At 38.7% G+C, this 15,647-nt stretch overlaps 1 protein-coding gene across 7 annotated transcripts in view; it reads left to right on the plus strand.

Moving 5' to 3' along the window:
• DCLK1 (doublecortin like kinase 1) overlaps window positions 1–15,647 on the plus strand; it is a 335,254-nt gene that overhangs the window by 105,575 nt on the left and 214,032 nt on the right. The gene's annotated exons all lie outside the window — the stretch shown is intronic.

The following is a 15,647-nucleotide window of genomic DNA, read 5'->3' on the forward strand; positions in this document are numbered from 1 at the left end:
TGTGGGATCTAGTTCCCTGATCAGGGATCAAGCCCGGGTCCCCTACTTTGAGAGTGTGGAGCCTTAGCCCCTAGACCACCAGAGAAGTCCCCGATCTATAGCTTTTTTATGCCACTTTCATATAGCACTTAACTCAGATTTTCCTGAAGTCTATATTTACTGTAACCCAACACTGCTTTTGTAGGAGTTAAAAGGATACATTAAAAAAAAAAGTCAGCGGCATAGCTACCAATTTCCTTTTGCAACCAAAATATAAAAGCACAGGTTGAATATATGATGAACAACTAGATTCAGTCTTTAATTGCTTGGACCCCCAGTACGACTTAATAGCCATATCAATGGAAAATGCTGGGAGAGAAAGAACAGGAGAATTTAAAAGAAGCCAGTTATCAAGAGTTTCATGTATGGTTATGGTGAGCAGAATAAGATTGAAGTTTCTCTCTAAGTTAAATTTTCCATCTTGGGAGGTCAATAGAGACCTGCAAAGCTTATTCAGAATATGACTTTAAAAACAGTGTCAACTCGATGTTATTAGAAAAGAAGGGAGGGACGGAGATCTAGGGGGATGTGGGTAGAAAGGAAGATTGGAAAGGAAGAGACGGAAGGAAACCTAGCGAGAGGGAGTCAGGCATAGGGACAGAAACAGAGGCTGAGAGAAAGAGAGGTAGAGAGGGAGATGAGAGTCCAGAGGTGGACAGAGGGAGAGAAGAAGGACGGATGGATGGGGAAAGAACAGGAGAGAAGGAGGGAACTGGATTCATACAACGAGGAACACCATGAAGACAGGCAGAGATGCAGTGGGCAGACGTGGTTGAAGGTGGCAGGGCTTCACACTGCTCTGTGACATCTGGCTGATATTTTCATGGTCAGAAAGGGGAGTAGGCTTCAGCTAAAGATGAAGCTGCATGGTGTTTATATTTTAAAGTAGAACCTACAGTAATTGACTGCCAACTCTCACAGGCTCTTATATATTTATCTTGCTAATACTTCACAGCAATCCCATATAGTAGGTGTTATTTACCTCCTCTCCCATTCTCTGAAGAGTTAGGTTACTTGCTCAGAGTTACTTCAGTAGTTAAGAATAAGTGATCTAAACTGTTTCATTGCAAAGCTTAAGTTCTTAAGCCTGCCATACATTATGTGATTTTGACCTTCTTGTTACTTTGGGAAGAATGCAAAGCAGGTATTATCACTGCTTTACAGGCTAGGTTTTATAAAAGGCTTAGGGGGGCACAAGTGACTTAAAATCTGACAGCTCGAAAGGTCTTCTGGCTTCATTTCCAGAGCTCCTCCCCGGATGACCACAATTATAAGCACAGTAACAAAATTAAAATGAGGTCATCATGTCTGACTTTCTGTGAAACTTTAGTAGGACATTATTGGAAATTCATAACAGCTTCTTCTGGATTTAATACAGACTGTGTATAAATGTTTTTAAGTGGTTCCTATTTCAAAAGCAAGAGCGTGGACCGAGAAAGAAATCTTCAGTTGCTGTTCCCCTGCTTCAGTCATAATGGGCTCGGCACAGAAGGTGTTCTGTTCACCAGTCCTTTTGCTTCTGGGGAATACCCAGGTCTCAGCCATCCACCCTTCTTCCGTTCCTGGGCCCCGGACTCAGGGAAAAGGTGATATTTCATTTCTGTTTGTTCATTTGTTCTTATTATTAGGAAATTATTCTTAATGACTTAAAAAGTATTTTATCTCACTCAAGGAACTTTTAGTTGCCCAAGGTGACACCTTGTATTTGCAATGAAAGGCAGCAAGAAAGTAGTAAAGGGGCAAAAATGCGGAAGAAGACATCGAAAGGGCGTTTGCCGAGAGGGTGTCCATTGATTGATATGGCTATGATCCTTGAATTTCCAGGATCTCTTGCCCCACTCTCCTTTCCTGGGGCACTTCAAGGGATCGCTAGAAAGGGGGATTGTCCCTCCCTGGGGTTTGCCAAGGCCAAGTTGGAGTCCAGTTGGCCTTTCCCCATCAAAACTGGCCAGCTAATGAAAGGGTTTGGTTAGAACAACCATTTAGAGAGTCATACTGAGTGTCATGCTGTGAATCTTCAGATTTTTTTTTTTTTCTGATGATCAGAGTTGCAGTGAATGCTGGGGCTTAAAAGCTGATTTTTAGAAACATAACACCTCATTTCCAGTTGACAGCCCACTGTTGGCTTCTGAGCCACCCAGGGCAGTGGGAGGAAGTCTCATCAGTGGGGTGGAAGGGGTTGACCCCAACCCCCGCAGACCTGTCCCTGCCTTTTGTTTTCTGCATCTGCCTCCTGCTGGCTGTAAGCGTAGCCTCCTGACCGACCCTTCAGTCTAACAGGTGGAGCAGGAGCTGAGGTTCTGTCAGCAGGGGAGCACAGCCAGGCTAGGCAGAAGCAGCATGCTGTGACAGTCACAAATTCTAACCACAACAAAAGATTGCTCTGCAGTCTCACAGCACCCAGTCACCAGCACCTCCCCCTTAACTAGCATCTGTTTGTGTCACTGTAAATAAGGCTATGGTGCCAGTATTCATCTTTACAACTTAACCAATGATATCCTTAAATTGTCTAATAAGAATAAGGAGCCTCTTTATGTTATCCAGTGTATTACTGAGAAATAATGTAGGGCTTAGTGGCAACTGAATCACAGGACTGATATTTTAAAAACAAATTTGATGACATATAGATAAAATACATGTTCTGTATACATGTGGTTCATAGATATAAGTGAAAGTGTTAGTCTCTCAGTCGTGTCTTAGACTCTTTGTGACCCCATGGACTTCTGTACCCCGCCAGGCTCCTCTGTCTGTGGCATCGTTCAGGGAAGAATTCTGGAATGGGTAGCCATTCCCTTCTCCAGGGAATCTTCCTGACCCAGGGATCGAATCCCAGTCTCCCACATTGTAGGCAGATTCTTTACTGTTGAGCTACCAGGGAAGCCCCAATATACATGTGTGCACACACATAAATCTGAGTGAGCCTGATCCCTTTGAAACCATCGCCAGTGCAGAATTCAAGCTTTTTGCAGCCACATTGTAGAAAAGCAAAGCATTTTTGAAGCCCTTCCTTTTTTGTGTGGTTGGCATTGGAGCCAGTCCATAAGCCTCATAAGAAAATTACTCTTGTGTATTTTTATTCTTTTAGTCTTAATGGAATTATCCAGTTCAGTCAGACATATTATTTGCTAATCTGATTTTGGCTAGTTTCCAAAGTCAAACCCCAATTCAGAGAATGATGAGTCAGCACTGCGCAGGGCCTTAAGGAAATGATCCTGGACTGTGAAGGCCTAGGACTCCGGAGATGGGGTCTGAGCATTGGTGGTGGCCTTGGGGATAGTGTGGAGGTGAGGGTTTTGTATAGAAGATAGAATGTTCATGCTCAAAAGTTCTTTAAAAATAAGTTCTATGGCTTTTGCAGAGCATAGAGTACCAGTTTTTCTTCTAGGTGCTAAGGGAACAGAACCTCCAAAGACATCGAGGTCCGGAATACCAAGGCACTGGTGGTGTTATAGGAAGTTTGGTGTGGTGATAGCACATGAATGATGAATTGGTTGAGCTGATTAGGTGGTGAGGTGCCCTGAGACCTGCTCCCTTCCACAAGCAGAAGGGACCTGCGCCCTTCCACAAGGAGAAAATCTGAGAAAAGAGACATAAAGATTGTCACTCAGGATAGTAACTTTCTGTAAGTCTGATCTACAGCAGACTGGCTGCCTGGGCTGTTTTCTGCAAAAAAGGGCTTGGTTTCCTGGGCAGTTTGCTGCAGGTAGTGGGTCAGAGTTCAGTTTAGATATTCGGTTTGGCCATTGTCTGTGTATTCAGTCTTTCAGTGGAACTGTCTTACTTTTTCTCTTTTCTTTTCCAGTGTCTTGCCCTGAACCAGGCAATATTTGTTGAATGAATGTGTATATCTAATATCCCATTACCTTAAAAATTTTATCACAATTATGCCAAGGTAAATGGCATGCTCATTTAAGGTAAATGTTAGGTTCTACTAAAATAGAAACTGTGTATTACTTTGGAGAGATAGAATCCAAATTATCTCATAGGAAAAATATAGGATAATCGGATTGAGAAGGAGCTGTTAGGAGGCCCTGGCTCTGTTTAGTGAAGTCGCTTAGTCGTGTCCTACTCTTTACCCCATGGACTGTAGCCTACCAGGCTCCTCAGTCCATGAAATTTCTCCAGGCAAGAGTACTGGAGTGGGTTGCCATTTCCTTCTCCAGGGGATCTTCCCAACCCAGGGATCAAACCCAGGTCTCCCGCACTGCAGGCAGATGCTTTACTGTCTGAGCCACCAGGGAAGCTGTGAGGCTACTATATTTTGGCTGTAAGTTTATTTCCATTGTTTAAACCAGTGGAAGAACAAGAGTTGCTAGATGGAATTTGCATTTCAAGTAGCATTTTAGACACTTATGTGTTTAGTGATCGCTCCATTACATTTTGTTTTTGGGGAAATATTACCTGAGTGCCTCCTCCATGCAGGCATCGCCATGTTCTGACCCAAATCGTTAAATTTCTTCCTGTCCCCACAATAACCTGAGAGATGAAAATGATTATACTAGTTTTACAGATGTGATCCAGAAAGGTTAAGCAACTTGCCCAAGATAACACAGCTAGGTCTCTGTTGAACTATGGCATTGACCCAGATCTACAAATGCAGAGGCCAAGAACTCTTTCATTGAGTTGTAGGTACTTGAAAATGGAATACATTCAAAGGAGGCTTCGCCCATTCAAAATCTTGCAAATGTTAACTGAAGCAAAGAGTTATGGCCTACATTTTTCATTATTAATCTTAATGTAGAAAAATAGGATCTGCTTGTCTGAACCATACTGTCTCTCTCTGAGTTCATGTTCAAGCATTTAAGAGTTAGTAAGTAGCCCACAGTCTCCTGCTTTGTTTCTGTTTCCCATTTCTTTCAAGTGAACTGAGTGGATATTGCTTAAGTAATAGGCGCCAGTATGTTCGGTTGTTTACATTTAGGGGAAAGTACCTCTTTGGCCCAGCAATCCCACTGCTGGGCATATACCCTGAGAAAATTATAATGCAAACAGACACATATACCCCAATGCCCATTGCAGCAGTATTAGTAATAGCCAGGACATGGCGCCAACATAAATGTCCATTGACAAATGAATAAAGAAGATGTGGTTCATATATATGTGTGTGTGTGTGTGTGTGTGTGTGTATATATATGTATGTGTGTGTGTGTGTGTGTGTGTGTGTGTGTATATATCAATTCAGTTCAGTTCAGTTGCTCAGTTGTGTCTGACTCTTTGCGACCCCATGAACCACAGCATGCCAGGCCTCCCTGTCCATCACCATCTCCTATATGAATATTACTCAGCCATGTAAAGGAACAGAATTGGGTCATTTGTAGAGACATGGATGGACCTAGAGTCTGTCATACAGAGTGTAGTATGTCAGAAAGAGAAAAAATATCATATAACGTGTGTATGTGGAATCTGGAAAATTGGTAAAGATTAACCTATTTGCAGGGCAGGAATAGAGACACAGGCATAGAGAATGGACGTGTGGCCATGGGGTAGGAAGAAGGGGAGGATGGGACGAATTGGGAGATTAGGAGTGATATATATATATATCCTTATGTATATACACACACACACACCTTTATATATACTACCGAGTGTAAAAGAGGTAGCTAGTGGGAACCTGCTGTAAAGCACAGGAAGCTCAGCTCGGTGCCCTGTGCTGACCTAGATGGGTGGGATGGGGAGGGCGGGAGGTGCAAGAAGGAGGGGATACATGCATACATATAGCTGATTCACTGCATTGTACACAGAAACTAATGCAACAGTGTAAAGCAATTATATTCCAATAGAAAAGTAAATATCCAACTCCAAAGCTACCTTGTTTATCAGAGAAAACCTTTCCTTTTTTAAAAATCCTAAAACTGTCCCATTCCTCAGCCTGCCTTGAAGTTTCTGCCAAACCACAAGCGACCCTTTCTATGTAGTAAACTCAGAATAAATCAGACTGGCTTTTCTCATTTGTTGGTCCTCTTCTGGATTCACACCAGACTCTGCTGTCATGGCGCTGATAATCCCTTGGGGAAAACAGTCACCCATGAAATAGTACAGATACATGCATAACTGTCTCTGTGATGGGTGTTATGAAGGTGATATACCCGGTGCTGTCAGAATGGGCAACAGAGATTTGTGACCTGACCAAGGAGGTTGGGAAGCAATCCTTGAACTGAGGATTGAAGAAAGGCTAGGAGTCCGCTGAGTGAAGAGAAGGTGAAGGCTTCCTAGGATAAGGGAGAAGCATGTCCCCAGGCAGGAGAAAGCCAGGCAAATGGAGGAAGCAGTGAAGCAGTACAGCCTGAGTGAAGCAGGACGAGCAGGTGGCCCCCTTGTGAAACTGGCGAGGCTGACAGAGATTGGACAGTGCGGGGCCCTGAGAAGGAGCAAAGGGAAACCACTGAGCATTTAGGCCCATGAGTGATGTGTCGTGTCAGCATTTCAGAAGACTTAAGTTGGAGTCCCCACTAAGTCTGTTCGGAAAATCATAGTAGAGTATCTGTCTTGAACTTAGCCAAACGTTAAATAATCATTCCACCATGCGGTTGAATTTTAGAGAAATCAAACCTGAATTGCATGTGGTTTATCTATTACAAATAGCCACCTAGCTGCTATTTCTGTAGTCAGGTAAGTCCGCAAGAAATGTAAATTTCATCTTACAATAATTTAAGAAAACCTGGAGGACTGAAAGATGAGTCTTTAAAAGCATCAACTTAATTAACTTAAAAATCAGATATGAATCCATATTACCACCATTGTCAACAGGAAGTAGGTCATTGATTGCCCCTGCTGTTGTACTAGGTAAAGAGATATTTTTCTTCACATATAGAAATGTGTGGCACTCTAAATACTTATGCACCTGTTTTCTCAATACATGGACCCCAGAATGCAGTCATCATCTTGGAGGGTCGGCAGCTGACACATTCTTTCCAAATAGGCACCTATTGAAGCTATAAAATTTACCCACTCATCCAAAACTCTGTAGTATTTTCAAGGTCATGTCTTAGCGATGCATGTCCCATTTCATTACATTTAATATTAACATGGAGAATAATGTTACACGGCAAATCTCACTATGTGAAAATAGTTTGAAGCCTTAGATATTAGCTGCTATTTAAAATTAGAAAGCCAATAAATATTTTTAATGCATCTTAAATTTTTTAATAAGTAGATTTTATATTGTTATCCTAAGAATAGATGTCTCTATATAAATATACCTTATTTATGGTCAGTGGAGCATGCTAGTATATTTTCTGTTATGTTATATTAATATATTATAAAGTAATGTTATTTCTAACAATCAAGTAAATTATCCTAGTTCATGATAGTAATGCCTGCAAAGCTGTTGACTAAGGAGAGTCCTGCTCATATTGAATTTTGAGGAGTTTTGTTTCCAAGGAAACTAGTTCACTGTCAGCAAAAGATGCACCTAAAGCAGTGCAAATATTTCAGGTATTTGCTGAAAATAATCAGTAAATTAGAAAATGTGAATTCATGTGTCTCCCACAGCCATAAAGCAACAATCAGAAGAGACTTACGTTTCCTGCAGAAATGACTGCATTTGATAAACTCATCATAAAATGTATTTCAAACAAACATTGACGGGATACAAAGCAAATGATTCACCTTTAGGATCTCTCCACAGGTTTGCAAATTAACATCTGAGATGTAGTGTGGATTTGCTAATAAAGAATTGATTACACTTTTGCGTTTTCTACAGATAAATTTATAATTATATGTCATGAAATTCATGGAATTGGATGTGGGTTGAGTTATCATTTATTTTTGTATAATCTATGAAGAAAGTCTGTTGATGCAAATTTCTTGACATATTTAAATACTCTTTTGCATGACTGGAATTCAATATTCGCTACTCAAGGCAAATTTATAAAAGGTTAAAAAAGAGCTAACAAGTGTTGGGTCATTTTCATCTTGGACAGTGCAGAGCCAACACGTTATTTCCTGATCAGTGTTAAAGTCATCAAAGAAAACTCAGATTACCTAGTTCACACACTCAATTCAATAGGCTTCATATTTTATCTGTTATCATATCTGTATTATGAATGTATGCATAGGTAACATGATAGTTTCATTTAAAAATGCTTAAATATAGGTAAATTAACCGATCAAATAGAATTGGTGGGAGTTTTCAAAAAAGAAGATGGCATATTCCAATTCATTTCTTTTACTCTCTCCTCTCTTGATACCCTAGCTCACACCTGAATCATCTCTGACTTTTAAATTTTGACAGTTTTTCTCCATTCTCCTCCATGTTGCTGCCAGAATAATATTTTGGAAACACAGACTAGATCTCCTTAGCTTCTGACTTTTTACAAACATTTAAAAACTTTTTAGTTCTTTAGAGTAACGTAGACAATGATGGTGTTTAAAGCGTACCCCCACCTGTCTTTCCCATGCCACTCCCTTTATCATTCTTGGCATGTCCTGCTCTAGCTGTAACCTAGACCAAAGATGCCAAACATGCCTCTTCAGGGCATTTTCATATTGATGGAATTGTAACTGTAAGTGGCCTTCTGGGTTCCTACACTTAACATATTTTCACCATTTTCTTCGTGTTATATTCTCTATCTGTACTTCATTCCTTTTTAAGGCTGGATAATATTCCATTGAATAAATTTACCTCATCTCTTTATCCATTACTGACTTGATGGACATTTGGGAATTCCACATTTTGTCTATTAGAAATTATGCTCTGATGAACATTCATGTACACATTTTTGTAGGGCCATAGATTTTTCAGTGGGAATATACTATCATTGGTATATGCCATCATTCTTTTGCATGTGGATGTCCTGTTGTCCCAGAACCATTTGTTGAAAAGATTGTTATTTATTCCATTGAATTGTCTCAGCAGCCATTTGAAGATCAACTGACCATAAATGTATTTCTTTACTCTCAATTCTATTCCATTGATTTGTATGTCTCTCCTATGTACTATTCTATCCTGATTGATGCAGCTTTGTAGTAAGTTCTGAAATTGAGAAATTTGAGTCTCTACTTCTATTCTCATTTTCCAAGATTGTTTTGGCTGTTCTAGGTTCCTTGCATTTCCGTAAGAATTTTAGAATTAGTTTGGAATTTCTCCAAAATGAAGCTAGTTTTCTGGATATTGCATTGAATCTGTAAATTGATTTGAGGGATCCCTGGGTTGGGAAGATCCCCTGCAGTAGGAAATGGCAACCCACCCCAGTATTCTTGCTTGGAAAATCCCATGGACAGAGTAGCCTGGCGGGCTATAGTCCATGGGGTTGCAAAAAGTCTGACACGCCTGAGCACACATACAGTCATCCTAACAATATTAAGAATTCAAATCCATGAACACAAGATGTTGTTTCACTTATTGACATATCCTTTAATTTCTTTCTTTCAAGTCTTACACTTGTACAGTTCATTTACACTTCTATGTAAAAGTATTTTCTTTTTTTCATGTTATTATAAATTGTTTCCATAGATTCATTTCTGGATTGTCTGTTGCTAGTTTAGGGAAAGACGATTGGTTTCTGATTTGTAATTTTATGTAGAATATATAAATGCATGTCATCTACAGATGGAGGTGGTTTTATTTCTTCCTTTCCAATCTGAATGGCCATCATATCTTTTTGTTGTCTAGTTGGCAACTTAGAACCTCTAGTCCAGCGCTGAATAGACATGGCAATAGCAGTTATCTTTGTCATGTTCCTGAGCTTAGTGAGAAGCCTTTCAGTCTTTCAGAAATAAGTATAGTGTTTCCAGTGGTTTCTTGGTAGATAGTTTTTTAGCACTTTGGGAAAAAAAGTCTAATCCTATTATTTTTTCCCTAGTGGTCATGAAAGAGTGTTGAATTTTGTCAGATGAGTTTTTTTTTTCCTACAGATATTTTGAGATGGTTAGGTAGGTTTGTTTCCTTTATTCTCTTAATGTGGTGTCTTATCATTTATGATATAATATGGTATTTATTGATATTTGGACATCAAATCAATCTTGCATTCCTTGACGTAATCCCAGCGGGTCATGGTGTATAATCTTTTTTATATGTTGCTGGATTTAGTTTGCTAGTATTTTCATGAGTAGTTTTATATCTATATTCACAAAGGATATTAGCCCGTAGCTTTCTTTTCTTGTGATATCTGTGTCAGTTACACTTTTTCAGGCCTGGCATTTGAGACTATAAAGATATATTTCAGTAGAAAGGTTCATGGCTTAAGATCTCCGTGGCCAAGATATTTGAAAATTGAGTTCTGTTTTCTAAATGGGTCTGAATGTTAACAATACAGAATGGTTTGTTTTTAATCATGGGAATCATCTTATTAGTTCCTATGATAGCTAAAAGAACACAATCTGAGAAGATATTAAGGTTTTGGAGAAAATGGCAGAAATAAATTAATTCAGAGGATGTCTTTGACGTCAGTCATGGGGAAAATGCAGCTCATTTTGATGGAGTACTTAGAAAACACAAAATGAGAATAAATTTGCATACTAATTTGATAAGAAGATACGACATAGACCTAAAGATAAATCTAAAATCCAGAAATAAGCAATTGAGTCTGCAGTGTTCTATGATGTATCCATTTGCGTACATGCTAACTGAAGTTTTACTGAAAGGAAATGCGTTCAATCAAGGTCCATATGGAAAGTTCTATAAACTATATTCTCGTTACTAAACTGAACTTGGGGAAAATTATTCAAGTTCACTTAGAATTTGGATAATGTATATGAAAGTAAACTACATAGGAACAAGAAAAAACATTTGGATGGGAAAAGAGTAAGACTTTAATTGTTTAATATTTTATAATTGTTGATAGCTTACTTTTTTTCAGCTATTCTTCCATACATTATACCACACGGGAAAACTTTCACATATGGTCATAAGAAAATGTAGTAAATTAGCATGTTTGAAACCAAAATTGAAAACAGTTGGTTGTGTATCAAAGGAAAATGTAAATTTTGATTCATGAAATTTTGTTCAGTTGTGCAGGTATCTAAAAAATAATTATAAACCTTTGACAGACTCCACTGGAGATGGCTAAAATATAATTAATAATTTTTAAATAGTCTTAGGAAAATATTTTAAACTGATTTCTTCAGAATGCTTAAAATAATGATTAGTTAAGAGTTATAGTCTCTACAAGAAAAGGATTATAAATTTTAAGCCATAAATCAATTTTATTCCCTTAAGAGAGAAAGTTTGTATCTATATTTAATTAAAGGAAAATAATATAGAATCAATAGAATAGTTACATATTGGAGGTGGTTTCCGTGTAGGGGATGTGTATAAACTCAATTCTCAGGCATACATGACAGGTTAGTTGTAATTTTCTCGTCATAATTGTCTAGTGTAATCACTGGACTGGAAGAAGTGCCCTAAGGCTTTGGAGTACTTGCTCAAATGCAAGAGTTTCTCCTGTTGAATAACATAATTTCAAAACCTTTGAATAGCTGGAAACGTTGTTAAGTTTTTCTGGCAATGGCAGAACTAGTGACCAAAGATGAACCAGGAACTTCCATTATCAGTGGCAGAAAGAATAAAAGTTGCCCAAATCCTAGAGTCAACCTAGTGAACTTGGGAAACTGAATCTCCCAGTTACTAATGACTCTCCCAAGTTAGAGATACCCCTAGCAATGGGTCCGTGTTTCAGATCTTTTCTTATGACAAAGGTGTGCGAGTGTGTGTGTGAGCTCTGGTACCTGGCATGGTGATCTCTTGTGATTAGTGAAAATTTGCCATGAGTATACTGTAGCAATAGTTTCAGGGATGGAGAATACAGTTAAATAAGTACCATAAAATGATAGGGAACAACATTTAATATTTTCATGATTCTGAGGTCATCTTTGGCTCATGGAGTACCTCAGAATAGTCGTGCCAACATCAGTTATTGAGTTATATATTTTTATAGTGGCCTTAAAGAGAATTCCAGTTTACCTGAATCTTGGATATTAAACTATACACTGAACAGGATTGTATTTGATTCCAAAGGTTGTGGACTTTTCTGATTGTGTTCCATTCTGTCTTTATCCATGCAAAATGACATTCCATTCCTGATATTCCATTTTCCTATGTCTAGCCTTGGAGTTTCATCTTTTGGTTCTCTAAGAATGTGATTACTTCCTTCTGAAATGTGGAAATCCTGACTCCATGTGTAGAACTCATAGTTTGGAGATAGTTATAGCAAGTGGCTCCAACTTTGTATTAAAAACTGCTATGACCTATTCCAGAGACTGAGAATTCAATTAAATTCTTGTAATTAGTAGTTGTCTTCCTTCTTTTTTATTATTTCTAAAATCTGTGTTATGTTTTCAAAAGAATATATCTTTGTTTTGACCCACATTCACATGTTACTTTATCAAACTTCTCCGTATTCGCTTCCTTAAGGTACCATGCAGTTGCTGGTGTTTTTCTGTAAGGCAAAAAGAACACTCTTTCTCATTTGGTTGGATGTTTTGTTTAGAGCTGCTCTGTCTGATGTGGTAGCCAGTAGCTACATGTGGCTCTTAAACACTTAGACTGTGGCTAGTCTGAATTGAAATGTAAGTGTGAAGTAGACACTTGATGTCAAAAGCCTCACACAAAAGAATATCAAATAGTTCAGTAATTTTATATTGATTACATGTTAGAATAATAACAGATATATGGGGTTCAATAAAATATGTGATCAAAATTGATCTCATCAGTTTCTTTTTTATCTTTTTAATGGGGCTGCCAGAGGTTCATGGGACTTCCCTGTAGCTCAGACGGTAAAGAATCTGCCTGCAATGCAGGAGATCTGGGTTCGATCCCTGGGTCGGGAAGATCCCCGGGAGTAGGAAATGGCAACCCACTCCAGTATTCTTGCCTGGAGAATCCCGTGGACAAAGGACACTGGCGGGCTACAGTCCATGGGGTCGTAAAGAGTTGGACATGACTGAGCGACTAACGCTACTGCTCAAGGCTCAGTGGTAAAGAACCCACCTGCCAATGCAAGAGACGCTTGCTCAACCCCTGGGTCTGGACGATCCCCTGGAGGAAATGGCAACACACCCAGTACTCTTGCCTGGGAAATCCCATGGACATAGGAGCCAGGCGGGCTACTGTCTGTGGGGTCGCACAGAGTCAGACATGACTTAGTGACTAAACAACGACTAGAAATAGCTTACAGCATGTTTCTAAGAATATCTCTGGTTTAGGAATAATGCAAACTCATGTACTCAGATTTGGGGGGGACCATGATAAAACCCATGGGTTTACCTCAATGCAGTGCACTCCCCCTGACAGGCTTCTTTGGAGAGATGAATGGTAGGGAAGGGGGAGTTCTGATAAAAACATGACTTGGGTAATTATCAGTCGTGCTCTTCTTTTCTATCATTGTGCATGTGTTCAGTTGGTTAGCCTGATCTGGCTTGTGTAATTACTGGGTTGGGGAGGCTGCTTAATAGAGGAGGGAATGGAATCACTCTTAATGACGAACTTTTGATCTTTTAATCATTGTTAGTTGACTCGTGACTCTGGGAAGCATGATGACAAAGAGGGATACAGAGGTTAGTATTAAAATATGGCTCAGTGAACTCTGAAATGCACTACATTTTAATGTAGTATGTATAGCTTCAATTTGTAAACCTTTTCTTCAGACCCTAGGTTCCAACACGAATGCAGGTATCCATGAGTCTGAATTATATGTATGAAAGAATAGGTTGACCAGATCAGTAGTTTCCTCTATTTTAACAATGACATATGTTTAATGTGTTTTAACATGAAATCAAAAAACATGAAATATGTTAACATCAATTATATCAGTTAACATCAATTATATCAGTATATAATTGGTCTGGTTGTTTACATTAATATCTTTTGGGAAGGCATCTGAAAGAAGTAAATTGTCCATGCTTCAGGCTAACAGCTGCTATGTAGATATTACCCAAATAAATATATGAAAGCTATTCAGTGTCCTAGCTACTGAGTGATTTTCTGGTTAAATGAACATTCTGACTTCTAAACCCATTTATACAGAGATTTTCAGAAGCATGGTGGACTTTATATGGCTGTGAGGGACCATCTTCTAAACAATTGATATTTTTCATTTCTAGTCTGAATAAATACACTGAAGGCCTGACAAGGCAGCAAGGGAGATGGAAATAGCAGTTGCATCAAAAAACACTTGGAAAGTAAACTCACAGCCTTTGGGGATGAGTAACCGGGTGTGGATGAAAGATGGTTGGTAGCGTTGGCTAAAGGCTGAATGCTGGTGCCTTTTCAGACTAAATGCGGCTTTAAGGCAAGTGGGATTAGAGAATGATTTGGGACAATCTCAGAGTTAGGAATGTTGAGATCATAACATCACAGAAGCTCTGAATTGGAAGAATACTTAAAGCTCATTGAGTCCAATAATTTATGATCATACTGGTAGTTTACTATTATATTAAATCCCTTCTGTTTCCAGAGTTCTGTGCCAAGCACTGGAATCCACCATTGGGGGGAAAAATAAATAAAAATGTCTCATTTGAAGGTTCTGTTTATTCCAGTACTAGCTTACTGAGGTTTTATTGTACAGCGACCTAGGATAGTCCCTCTTTTCTTCCTTCAGCACTAAGACTTGTCAGTAAGGAAGAAGTCATACCCAGGGGGCCATTCGCCCTCCAGCTAAACAGGAAGCCTTCAGAAAACACAGGCTGCAAACACACTGCAGATGAGAGGTGGCACTTCATATGTCTAAAGAGATTTGGAGGATGTTGGAGTAATTAATCTTCATTAATGTATTGAATCACTGTTAGATGCCAAAGACTGGGAGTGTGTTGCTGAATGAAACAGACATCACTGGTCCATGGATCACATACAGTCAAATAAAGAGGTGGATAAGTGTGGGTGTGTGTGAGTGAGAGAGAGAGAAAGAGGGAGAGAGAATTGTTGGACATTAGAACATTAGAATGTGGTAGGAAGAGGCGATGTTTGAGCCAAGATCTGAAGGATGAGAAGCTGCTCACAGATCTGTGTGATAATCTGTGGGTTACTGAAAAGGGATAAGGTTGAAAATGTGAGTTTTACTTGAAAGAAACATCCTGATGAGTCTGCAGTTTAAATTTAAACATCCACTTTAAAAAAATTAAAATCTAAACATGCCGTTATATTGAATAATTTGATTCTTTTCCTCAGTAGTGTTTGTTCTTTCTGGAAGACTAAAATTTTTGCAGGGTAGTAAAATGATTGAGAATTACGATCAGTTTATACCCGACTTACCTGCTGCTTTTTTTTTTTTTTCTGACAACTCCAGGAGGATTGCAAATGCTTTACTAACATTTCTCCTACAGAGAAATTTTCCGAAAACCATTTGTCAGGATTGGGTTTTCATCTATATTAAATTTATTAGTCATTCACAGATTGTTAAGTTACAGCCCTAGGTTACAAGTATTTCAAGTGTGACAAAATAAGATAAACGGCTTTTTAAAAATTATAAATGCAGCAAAATAGTTGCTTTCTGAAATATAGCTCTGAAGAATGCAAAATAAGCTTTATTTGAATTGTGAAGTCTTGCAAATGGCAAAAATTAAATTTGTTCATTCTTTTAAGCATGCATTTTTATTATATGATCTTTAGCTGTCTATAAATGTTGGGGAGATAATTGATGTTAAAAATAGTGTCCTGTTTGTTGTTAGTTAGT

The sequence above is a fragment of the Capricornis sumatraensis genome, chromosome 12, assembly GCF_032405125.1.
Source record: "Capricornis sumatraensis isolate serow.1 chromosome 12, serow.2, whole genome shotgun sequence".
In the NCBI taxonomy this organism is placed as follows: domain Eukaryota; kingdom Metazoa; phylum Chordata; class Mammalia; order Artiodactyla; family Bovidae; genus Capricornis; species Capricornis sumatraensis.